At 41.3% G+C, this 12837-nt stretch overlaps 1 long non-coding RNA gene across 1 annotated transcript in view; it reads right to left on the reverse strand.

The window, feature by feature from the left end:
• Positions 1-6199: 6199 nt before the first annotated feature.
• LOC307190518 overlaps positions 6200-12837 on the reverse strand; it is a 34102-nt gene continuing 27464 nt past the window's right edge. The window contains exons 2-3 of the long non-coding RNA XR_013829483.1: positions 11624-11671; positions 6200-6303 (exon numbers count right to left, since the gene is read on the reverse strand). This is a non-coding gene — a long non-coding RNA (uncharacterized lncRNA). The remainder of the gene's footprint in view (positions 6304-11623; positions 11672-12837) is intronic.

A 12837-nucleotide genomic window follows, 5' to 3' on the forward strand; every position in this document is an offset into this window, starting at 1 on the left:
GCCAGAAAGTCTCCAAGAGTCCTTCTGATTCTGAAATTCTGTGACCCTAGGGAATGTGAAAGAGATCTGTTTACTTATCTTCTATCCAGTGTAAAAGGAACCCAACATCCTTTGGGTTAAGCTCCTACTCTCTTAGAGTATCACAAAGAGCACTTAGCATAGCCTTTCAGCATTCCCAAAGGGCATGTTCTTCCTTCCGTAGAGCCTAGACAGCCCCTCAAGTCATTTATTTGCTCAGCATGTGTGCAGTGACCTTGAATTCACTGTTTTTTCAGGTAAGATAGACTGCCGGAGAGCTGCCCGAGTGGAACCATGGAGTTTCTACCTCAATGTTCCCTTACCTTCATGATCACAATCCCCAAAACCTTGCAAGAACATTTGGAGTCTTCTTCTGAGTAATCATAACCCTCAGTGGAATAAACTGCCCCTAGAAGGTATGGGCCCTTGACATGGAAGCACAGAAGTTGGATTAAATGTTCTTTCATTCATTTAACAAACCACACTATTGCACTTTCTACATGACAGGCACAGTGCAAACACCTGGAAATAGAGGAGCTACCTGTAATTTGCCTTTCTATCCTTAGTTCCCAACATTGGTGTTGTGATAATACCTTGTATCTGGATCTCCATGAAGGCAATGCCATAACTGAGAGGTCATTCCTGAATGTGACAGGGAGATGCATTGCTACTGGAGCCAAGTGTGATGAGGTGAAATGCAGTGCAGTGTCAGCAGTAAAAGCCCATGAGCTGATGTCCCCTCCACCAGGTATATCTGTTTCTGACTTCTTTTAGCTGCTTTGAGAGGCTAAGCAATAAATTGCCCAAGAACATCCATGACCAGACTTTTGGCATGTCTTCATGACAGTCAATCATGTAAATTCTATTTTTGAGCTTGCTCATTCCTCTCTGCAGATCAGCCAACTAGGCATCCACTCAGAATCCTATAGGAAAGGGCTTCCCTGGTGGCGCAGTGGTTGAGAGTCCGCCTGCCGATGCAGGGGACACGGGTTCGTGCCCCGGTCCGGGAGGATCCCACATGCTGCGGAGCGGCTGGGCCCGTGAGCCACGGCCGCTGAGCCTGTGCATCCGGAGCCTGTGCTCCGCAACGGGAGAGGCCACAACAGTGAGAGGCCCGCGTACCGCAAAAAAAAAAAAAAAAAAAAAAAAGGATCCTATAGGAAAGCTCTAATGCTCACTCCAATTATCATATCCTCTGACTTCCATCTCAGATTTCCCTTTACATGATTCTTAACAGATTAGAGCTGGAAAGGCAATCATAATAAACACACCAAATAACTGTGGCATATATTGTCTGTTGATCCATCCCTACATTTTTAAGCTCCCCTCTACTGCAAGAACTGAAAGCCTAGGACCTATTACCTTTAATGTGATTCTTCCTCCAAGATTTATACTTGACCAATGAGGTACTTGCACAAGATTTATAAAACATAAAAGAAAAAGGAAGTCATTCTTTTCAGCTATACGCAGGCATATGGGCATTCAGAGGTAGAGCATTTTTGCAGAAACTTCCTAGCAAACACCTGATAGTCAACCCCTTCCATGAGGCTGGCAGCTGAGACCACAGGCAGTGGCTTCTCTGTGATTCCTAAACATGAGTGTGTTCTAAAATTTAGCAGCAGCCTTCCAAATCTTCCTGCCCCAAGTCCTTCCAAGTTGTGAAAGTCTATCTCTTGCTGCATCAACTTTCTTCCCGCTAGAAATTCCTAAAGTGGTTTTTGTTTCCCTGACAGATCTGCATGGCAGATTGTAATAACTAACTCACAAAAATAACTCCCATTATTGAATGATATTATTTGTTGGGCACCCTTCTGGATGCTCTATGAGTATTTTCTTATTTATTCTTCATAAACTGTTAGTCCCATTTATTAGATGAGGAAATTGGGAACAGAGATGTTAAGTAACATTCACAAGATCATATAGAAACTGAGTGGTAAAGCTAAGGGGAGGCCAAGGGTTTCTGAAATCTAAGCAGAGCCCATAGGGATGAGCCATCCCTTGGAAAAGGTACCTGGAGGAAGTCCAGGTTGGGCACAGGATCCAGAAAAATATGGTGTAGCGATAGGATGGTCCAGGAAGTGGTACAAAGGTCAGTTTCAGAGGAGGTGAAATGGGAGATCCAGGTAGACAAGCAAACAGTTAGCATCAGTGGAGTCTTGTGTCATGCAGTAAGACATCACAGCTGAAATAAGATTCAGGGCCAGGACTACAGATCCTAGCAGGGCTCATCTAAACTATGACAAGTCTCAGTCTTGAGGGAACTTAAGTACCAGGCAAGATAGCAAAGCAGGAACTCAAGTATGGGCAGTAAGCCTGGGATACAGTTATTTGAAGTGGTCAGAGCAGAACAATTCTTCATGGAAAGTAAGAAACACTCAAAATGTGAAATGGGATGACATGCCTTAGCAACTTCTTAACTAGTCTCCTTAAACCATCCTAGAATTAAACCAGTTTGTTCTCAGAGACTAGTAAGGAAATGAGTTTAGAGGTAGGTGTCAAGAGGCCTCCATTTTGGAGTTTGTAATAGTGAAAAGACAGATTTATACAATTTATCGTTACCATATCATGCTTTATTTTTCCCCTTATATTTTAGCACAAAGATTTCCCATTCTTTTGTACAAAGAACCATGGGTACAAAATGAGTGAAAGCTATAGGGTGTGTTAGGTAGTGTCCCCTAAAAATGTATTCAAGTGATTTATTCAAGAAGAATTTTCAAGGTAAGGGAGTGAGTGACGGGATAAGGCAAGGGGGAGAAAACTGAATAGTCTCATCTAGATGTTTCATCATTCTGCTATCACAGGGAAGCTCTGGAGAACAAACTGCACGACAGAGTTAGTCCCATCTTCAGGCAAGTGGGCTGGCTGACCTTTTATATCACTATGCCAGTGGTCTTTTGTCCCAAAAGAGGGAAGGAGAGATAGCTTCCAAGGAGAGGTGATCCTTTGGCAATTCTCCAAAAAGGAGAACAGCTATGAACTATTCTCAGGCAACAATGAATGTACTGGTTGATTTTAAAAAACCTGGGCAAGGCATGAACAGCACCCACTACAGTTCACCCCTTGCATTACTTGTATTCATGTGTTTCTTACATTAAGTTTACTCCTTCTGAGTATAACTTCTCAGAATTCTCATTGATGTCAATTTCTTGGCAAACTCACAAGAGGATGGTGTACATTGGCTGTAGTGAAGCAACAGTCCCTGTATGGCTTGTACTTTGTACATACAAAGCCAGCCCATTCATGAACTAAACTCAGGCTTTTTCTTCCGTCATCACCTGATCCTGTGGAACTCCCACCATGAGGGTCTAGGTGTGAGCTAAGGAAAAGGTGACGGTATACGAAGTGACATTTGGGTCCGGACCTCCTGCCCTCTAGTTTACTTGATCCCACTGTGCCTTCTCAAGCCTGATCCTAGATGCACCACTTCTATTTAGCGACAAATTGCTGCTGGAATTCTCATCCTTACGACTTGGTGGGTTTGACAGAATAATACATCACTTGATCTACAGTTCTGCTCACCTGGTCAATTGATAACACGTAGTCAGAGGATCAATTTCAATCAGGACCCAGAAGCACATCAGGAGAAATTTTAGAACGTTATATAGTGCTCTGCAGTAGATGGCAGGACCTTGTTCCAGAACCACGAGATTCTGCTCTATGACCCTCCTATTGGGTCCTGCCAGAGACTCCACATGACTCTCAACTTTATCCCCAGCCAAAGCTAGAAGTCTTCTGCATCACCTGATAAATGGGTTATAACAAAATTCCCATGTGTGGAACAGACTGGCTCCGAAATCCAAAGAGTGCTATCAAGTGCTATACTTCTTTCTTACTGGCAGAAGGAGCAAGGTGAAATAATTTTGTCCTGTCCTTTGAAAGAGACGTCCTGGCATATCCCAGACCACTGGGTCCCTAAAATCTCCAATGTGGCAGGCCTTGAATCTTCGTAAGATTTATCACCCGTCTTCTGTAGTGCATGTATCTTTCTAAGGCATCCAAACTACTTGCCATTTAATGTTTATCAGGTCAATTTTGTAGACTAATGTGATGTTCTGAATTGTCCAGAGAGTCGAGGCCCCTTTGGAATATATTATGACAGAGAACATAAGAGTTCACAGAGCTGTCACTAAACCGTGAATGTGTATTGTTACTTGTCTCTTGTGAATGTGAACTGCTCTTAGCCATACTCCTTGATGAGTATGGAAAATTAATTAATTAATAGCATCGTACCATGTACGTAAGTCTGCACGGGTTTTTTTTTTTCATTTTTTTAATTGAAGTATAGTTGATTTACAGTTTTGTGTTAATTTTTGCTGTACAGCAAAGTGACTCAGATATATATATATATATATATATATATATATATATATATATATATATATATATATATATATTCTTTTCTATTATGGTTTATCCCAGGACATTGAATATAGTTCCCTGTGCTATACAGTAGGACCTTGCTGACTATCCATTCTATATGTAATAGTTTGCATCTGCTAACCTCAAACTCCCAGTCTATCCTCCCCGATCCCACCACCTTGGCAACCACAAGTCTGTTCTCTATGTCTGTGAGTCTGTTTCTGCTTCGTAGATAGGTTCATTTGTGTCATATTTTAGATTCCACATATAAGTGATATCATGTGGTATTTGTCTTTCTCTTTCTGACTTACTTAACTTAGCATGATAATCTCTAGTTGCATCCATGTTGCTGCTAATGGCATTATTTCATTCTTTTTTATGGCTGAGTAGTACTCTGTGTTAATCGGCTCTAGGAAAGCTACCACATCAGTATATAGTTGTCACTGGCACTAATATTTGGTTATGTTTGGGTGACCCACTATCACCCACCATGATCCACTTGGATTTTGCAGGGTCCAGACTGATGAAGCAAACAGGGATATGATTAGGGACCACCAATCCTGAGGGTGACATTACTAGCTGGCATTACAAAATGTGTTCTTATTTTCATTTACTTGAGGGGCAGTTTGGGGAGCTTCAATTTGGCCTGTTTTACGATAGTTCTCATTGTACAGAACAAGAAACCAACGTAAGGGTTTCTGCCAAGTGTGTCTATTACAATTACACTTTCGGGAACCAGGAATACAACCCTTGTAATAACCCATCCCTTTGCTACATGTATCTTGACCCTGACTGTAGTGAAAGGAAGTTCAAATTTGGGAAGAAAATTACAAGGAGAACAAGGAGGAATCGCCTCAAAGGACAGAAAGTTCCTACCACATAGATAACACATTTCTCTGGAATCCAGTAAACCTCAACTTCGTGTCAACAGCTCAGGGACAGAGGAGAAGGTACAAAGTCCCTGTTACGGATTCAGAGGTGAGTATGGGCCTGACCTGCAGGGCACGCCCTGATGTCATTTTTATTATGGCAGCATTGATTCACTCTATTGGATAGACTCATGGAAGGGATTTTATGGTTTATCTAAACCATCCCCTCATTTTACCAATTAGCAAGCTGAAGCCCAGAGCAGAGAAGTGTCATGTCTGAGAGCGACAGAGGTGAATGTAGCCTCAGATAATACTGTATAGAAATTCTCGAACCAGTTTGCCTGCGGCCAAATCCTGATTCTGTTGCTTGCTTGTTGACCTGAAGCAAGATAGGTAACCTCACAGTTTACTCGTGTGTAAAACGGGGAGAATGTCATTGTGAACATGAGGAGCTGGTACTTGGAATTGCCTAGGACAGGGCTGATATATGATGAAGGCTCAGGTAGTATTAACTCTACTACTGTCATCTAAACAAAAGTCACCTGACTCCAAATCTGGTGTTTTGTTTAATTTCAAAGTCTTTCACCTACTTTCACCTACTAGATGGGGCACTTTGGACACGTGACTTAACCTCTCTATGGGCTCATTTTCTTATCTGGAAGGTAAAGACGGTACTTTCATAGAATTGTGTGAGGAGAAAACAAAATAATGAGTGTAAAACACCTCACATTTAACATCATCCCATCTTCCACAACACTTTTCCTAAAGGCCTGTGGTTTAGAACTTCATATTGTAAGAGAGGAGGGTCAACTGGTAGAGAACTCACCGAAAATTAATGAAATGATTTTTATACTGTGTATGCACTTTATCTATAGCATCTTCATTATCTTTAATCCAAAACTGTCTACTATTAGCCCCATTTTACATATGAGGAAAAGAGAGTCAGGGAACTTACCAAGTCTGCAGTACTAATACAGGTTAGAGCCAGGAGTTCTACCAAGGTGTCTGGTAGCAGAGCTCTTGCCGTTCTGCTCCTCTATACTCAGGCAGTGGGGAGCTAAAGGCGAAGGAAGAGGAAAGGGATCATTTATTGGGTGTGCCTACATCCAGGCTTTACCTGTGTTAACACATTTAGGAAAACATGACATTCTGTGAGCCTGGAAACTATCTCGACAAAGAGAGTACAGTGTCTCCTAGTTATGTTTTTCAATTCGCCACTGTTTGATTTTTTTTTTTAAATACTAAGGTAAACAACACTGGTGAAGGGGCTCCTAAGTCTGTTCACACAGATGTTTACTCAGACACCATTTCTCAAACAATTGCATTAAGTGAACTTCAAGTTGAGGAATAAACAGCCAAAATCAATTGTGGCTGCTGATTCCGTATGGGTTATCTGCATAAATATTAAAATGCCTTCCATGAATTTAGAACTACTTCTAACCCAGTAAAGAGTGATGTCCAGGATTTACTGGCCGTCAGTCCAGAAGCCATGAGCTGGAAACCTCAGCATCCACACAGATCTGGCTGTGGACAATTTGGACATCCAAAGTCAAATTATCTGAGCGGTGGAATTGTTGCTAATGTAGCCATTTCTTGAAGGAATCACAGTTGTTATAATTGCAACGATTAGGCTGACGTGCTCCTAGTGATCTCTGTTCATATCTGTGTCTATAGATTGTCAACACAGCATTTGAAAAAGTAAAAAAAAAAAAAGAATTATACCCAGATCATTGGTGATTATTTTAGCTACACACAAACCACATAACTGCCATTACCATATTTATAGTTAGTACCCCCATGTTATTTTTCCAAAGGACATTCGAATTTCTTATTTTATCCTCACAACTCTGGGAAGTGGGCTACAATTACTGTTCCCAATTTATAGACAAGGAAGCGAGAATGCAAAGAAATTCCCCAAGGTTACACAGCTGAAAATTCAGACATACTTAAAGTAGTCCTGAGTGTTTTTACCTAAAAGTTAGCGACTGTGTTAAGAGACTAGATATTAATGTTTAAAGATCAGTTTGCTCATCTGTAAAATGGGGAAATAAGAGAACCTAAACCATAATATTGTAAGAATTAAATGAGATCATTAATGTACATCACATAGAATAGTGCTTGATGCATTGTAAGGACTCACTAAATTTTAAACATATTATTAATATTTCGTAACATAGCAGTGGACTGAAAAAACACCAAGGTTCAAGCCCGACCTAATACTTTCCAACTGCATGAGTTTGGGTAAGTGTCTAAATATGATATGCTAAGGAAGATTAGGTTATTCTTGCCCTATCAGCCTCACAGGATGCGTGACATGATGTAAGTGGAAATGCTTCGAAATTTGCAAAGTGCTATGAAAATATCAGAAGTTATTATGTTGGTGTCATACAAACTCTTCAGGCAGCAGAAATAATACTAGTTAACATAACATTGACTCCTGCATGCCTGCCAGATACAGTTTGCTTAGTGCTTTACATGCTGACCCCATTCCATTCTCACTGTTGTCAGGGACAGGGATTAACATCCCCATCCTATGGATGAATATGCCAAGGCTTAAAGCATTGAGGTAATTTACCCAAAGTCACTCAACTAATAAATGGTGGATAGAATAGAACCCAAAAGGAAATCCAGGTTTTGAGCTTAAGCTCTTAAGCGCTATACTATAATGATGAGCTAGTAAACTTTATAATGGTGAAGAAAGGGCCAAAAATAAAATAGCATACATTTTTTAAAGCAAGGCTCATTTATTGCATATGAATGAAACTGAGAAGATGGCCTTTGCCCAGCCCTGAATGCATTATCAGAAATAATAAACTACACTGAGCTAATAGTTTGTCATCTGCACATATGGACACTGCTTCCATCTTAGGGTTTTACTGGGAAATCCCAAACTGATTTCTATTTTTTGTTTTTGTTTTGTTTTGTTTTGTTTTGCAGTACGCGGGCCTCTCACTGTTGTGGCCTCTCCCGTCGCGGAGCACAGGCTCTGGACGCGCAGGCTCAGCGGCCATGGCTCACGGGCCCAGCCGCTCCGCGGCATGTGGGATCCTCCCGGACCGGGGCACGAACCCGTGTCCCCTGCATCGGCAGGCGGACTCTCAACCACTGTGCCACCAGGGAAGCCCCAAACTGATTTCTAATCTTTTTTTTTGACTTTTGAAAATTCTTTATTAAACCACATTGAATTGATTTGCAATTATGCATTTTAAAATTGTGTGCATTAATACCTTGATAAAAATCATTTCTGACAGTAGTTGAGCATTTTTCCAGAGGACTTGGGACAAAATCTGTAATTCAGGACCGCTACTAGCAATTTAGGTAAAATACTGTTATCTATTTTCTCTAATATTATAATAGCCTCCTAATTGGTATCCTCACTTCCTCTCTTACTACTCTACCTCCTCCCCTTATTTCCCCAATCATTCTTCCAACTTTATTCAAATATTATGTCATATCCATACAAAAAAAAAAAACCTTGTCTTTAAACACCTTCATTCCCTTTGTCCTTAAGATAAAGTCTAAGAAGCCCAAGTGATATGACTTATTGTACAGCATTGTCAAGTGCCATTCTATCCCTTTGTGTTTTATACTTCGTCTGTACTAGATATCTTTTAATTCCTTGAATTTTCTGTGTTCTCTTTTACCTCAGTCCAGGCGTGTTTTGGTTTTCTGTTTTCCACAGCAAAATTATACTCATCCTTCAGATCGCAGCTTGAGCATTACTTCATCAAAAAAGACTAAATTGTCTTTCTCTAGAATCTAGTAATTCTCTTCCATAACATCATTGTACTTTAAAAATCTGTCCCTTGTGCTAAAGAGTATAAGCATCCTCTGATTTCTAATCTAATCTACCTAAGTATTTGTATTTCTTGAATGAAACCAGAACCCACCGCTAGGGGGAAAAAAAGCGACAAGAAGAAAACGACTGAAAGACAGTGATCCCTCCCCACCCTGGGGTAGTCTAGGGAAGGAAATTAAAATGCCATTTCAATGGAAAAAATTTTTTGAATTTTTAATCCTGAGTATTTCAATCTGTTCCTCTGGAACTTGGCAGTATTACAAATGTATTGGCATCTTTTTTAAGGAAAATACTGTGGAAAGTCCTATTGGATTTATTTTTACATACCCATGCCCCTACTGACCCTATTTAGGAGATGCCAATCCTGAGAGAGATTTATTTTTTTGTAACTTAAAAACAAATCAGAATAAGTTTTCCTCCTTTTCCCCAATAAAAAAAAAAAAAGAGTTTTTCAATGCATTTTAATAAGGCTCAAACTGTCTCCCTGTGTGTCTTCCCTCAATTTATCCATCTTTAATTGTCTTTGATCTTGGCATCTTGATGCCATAGAAAGGAACTGTGGTTCTGTTCTGCCAGTCTTTCCCACCCCCTTCCTTGTCTGCTCCCTGAAATAGGCTTAGCAGCCATCTGCACCTCCGGGTAGAGGCACGCTGAATGTCATCCCTCCTGTGGGGCTCCACAGAAGAGAGCTCCAGAAGACATGCTGGTCTCACACCCAAACTGCCATGCCCTCGCCTCGCTGTCTTTTCCTATTAATATTTCAGCACGTGGGTTGCATGGGCTTGGGAAGCCCTTTTGTCTCGCTAGGGAGCAGATGACAAGCTTCACAAAGAGCCTTTTTCCCACAGACATTTGAAAGCTAGTATTTAGATCTAAAGAGCCCAGTCTCCATCGCCTGTCTTTTGGTAGGCTAGAGGGACTAGGTGTTCAAGCAAAACTCTCAGAAAGGCAGAGAAGCCAGGTACAAGTTGGGTTGAGTGCTGAGTAAAAGGGAAGAATAAAGATGCTAAAGAAAGAGGCTAAAGGAGAAAAGGTTGAGAAAGAAGGAAGTAGTTGAGGGAGGGATAAAGAAAGAAGAAAAGAATGTAGGTCCTATGCTTAGTATCGAGGTGGCAATGACAGGTAAATGTACAGTAGGAGGGAGAATCTAGAAGGAGGAAGAAAGAAATAAAGAGATCTGTAATGCCTAACATGTATCAATCATGTGCTTGGGGCTTTGATATCCACTCTCTCATTTGATCTTTGCCATGATCCTATATGGTGTCAGGAAAGTTAAGCTCAGAGAGATTTTCAAAGTTGCCTAAATTTCAGAGCTAATAGCAGAATCCAAACCTCACTAGCCATTATGTCATCAAGCAAATATTTGTTGGATCCCTTATAGGAAGTGCCATGTGTGGTGTCATTTGTCCAAGTAAGTGATGGATAGTCTCTGCTCTCTGAAACCCCACAAGAAATTATAATAAATTTTTTGACAACAGATGGGAGTCTGGCCCCAGGGTAACTTGACAGGGCTGACAATCTGGAAAAGTCTCTACAATACAAAACAGTCTAGAGTTTCAGAATCACATTAGGAGCTAGCATTCCTTCTAGCTTGGCTGGAATGGCTCTCAACTCTTTAGACTGCTGTTGAGGGAAGTTGCTTGGATGTAGGGTTCTTGTGTTATTCAGTTTTCCCTCAAACTGGAGAGATGTTCCTGAGGTGAATGCTTCTGAAGTACAGAAGGGTCTGTCTTGAAAAGACCTCAGACAGATGTCAAAAAGATGGTGGGCTAGGAGGTCCCAATGCTTGTCTCCCTTACAAAAACAAAAAATGAAAATAGCTCTGGGAAAGCTCTAGACTACAATAAAGAAGCAGCAGAAATCCAGCTGAGCTCAAAAATGGAAGATGGCTACATAGAAAAGGATAGGAAAGATTTTACCTGCTTCATCCCACCCCTAGTATAGAGCAGCTCGGCACCAAGAGGGATTCCCTCAGAGAGATTTCACCCCGCAGGGAAATGGAGAGCAGGAGAAGCAAAGCGATCCTCATCACACCGTGGACATTTGTCGCCTTTGCTACTGAGGACCCCACAAACGCTGAATCCAGCAGATGGAGCTGCCCAGAGTCCCCACCACTGTATCTCCTCCCTGGGGCTGGAGTTATAGCCCTGGGAAAGTGAGTAGGAGGCTCACAAATAAACAGTTAAAAAAAAAAAAAAAGGAAGGAAAAGAGAAAGAAAGGGAGATGGGGGAGAGGAAAAGAGTACCTTCTAAGAGATTGTTCTCCTCTCTTGAAAGACGTTTCACTGGAGCCCTGGTATATTCCATTTTGGGAACCTGTTTCTATCATAAAGCATGGAATTTTATTCCAAATATATTTACTGAGCACCTACTACATGCTTGTCATGAATCCTCAGAGTTTGCAAGCAGGGGTTGGAAGTCTGGGCCTTTTGCACTAAACTGTGTGGTTTCCTTAATGGGCATAAACTTATCATATACCGTCCAAAAAGCAAAACTTGCAAATATTGAAGGACTTTCATCTTGCCTTCAGTATTCATTCAACGATGACCTTACTCAACTTCAAGCCCTGAGTACTTACCTGGAGTTCAGCAGAAAGCAAGTTGTTTCTTGATTTCCTGTCTCTGACCTGAAATAAAGATTTTGCAGTTCAAACTCTGATGACAATTTAGTTGTTGACGTGAGTGAGACAATGGATTCCTCCTCTCCTACTGCTCTATTGATGGAAGAAGAATACAGCTAACACCCACAACTTGCAGGAATACAGCAAGAGGATTATGCAAGCCAATTTCATATACCAACCCCTCCTCCCCCCAGCTCTAAACACACATTCAATCCCCAGCATTGTCCATTCTGCTTGGTGCTGAGATTACAGAGATGAATAAGACACATCTCCTGCCTTTGAAAGGCTGGACAAAATCCAAAGATAATAGAGCAACATGTAGTACCAGCAAACATCAATCTACAATTATGTGAATCCATCCTCATTTCCCTTCTATCCTAAAAGAATTGCTTATTAGTGTTTACACTAAGCAATATTGTGACATAAAGAATCCTTATTCTTACTTTGTGATACCTCCTTCCTTCTCCATAGGCAGGACTGTTAATGGATTTTAAAACCTCATTTCCTTAAACAAACTCTTCAAACTGACAATGCAAGAGTGGTCATAAGCCCCAGAACAGTCCTAGCCTATCTTAAGACTCAATTCCATAAATATACCTGGTTTCTAGGTCACCTCAGATTCAAAGTGTTTTCTGAGCATGTGCAGAGCGCTCTCTTTTTGTCAGTTTCTGGATACAGTTAGCCTCAAGGTAGCCTTGCATGACTGGGCGTTTCATTGCAGTGAGGTATGTGGACATAATTAGAAGAAAGGATGAGTCCATTGCCTAGTTAGCAGAATTCTGTAGCAGAGAAACTTGAGCCAGCATTGTTCAAAACTAGAATGTGAAGGCTCCTTCATCCCACAAACATCATGGGGTTCTGTTACTAACACTGCGTCGTGCCAAGGGCTGCCCCCACTTCATAACTCAGGCATGCATAGCACTGATGTCCAGAGTGTTGGCAACTGTTCAAGTTTCCCAGGGCTGCTGTAACGAACTACCGCAACCGAACTGGGCAGCTTAAGCAACAGAAATTGATTGTCTGAAAGTTCTGGAGACAAGAAGTCTAAAATCAAGATGTCGGCAGGCTTGGTTCCTTCTGACGGTTGTGAGGGAAAATCTGGTCCATGACTCTCTCGGGCTTCTGGTAGCCTCAAGCATTCCTTGGTTTGAAGATGGCATTCTCCCTGAGTC

This window comes from Stenella coeruleoalba (assembly GCF_951394435.1).
Source record: "Stenella coeruleoalba genome assembly, chromosome: 8".
Classification (NCBI taxonomy): Eukaryota; Metazoa; Chordata; class Mammalia; order Artiodactyla; family Delphinidae; genus Stenella; species Stenella coeruleoalba.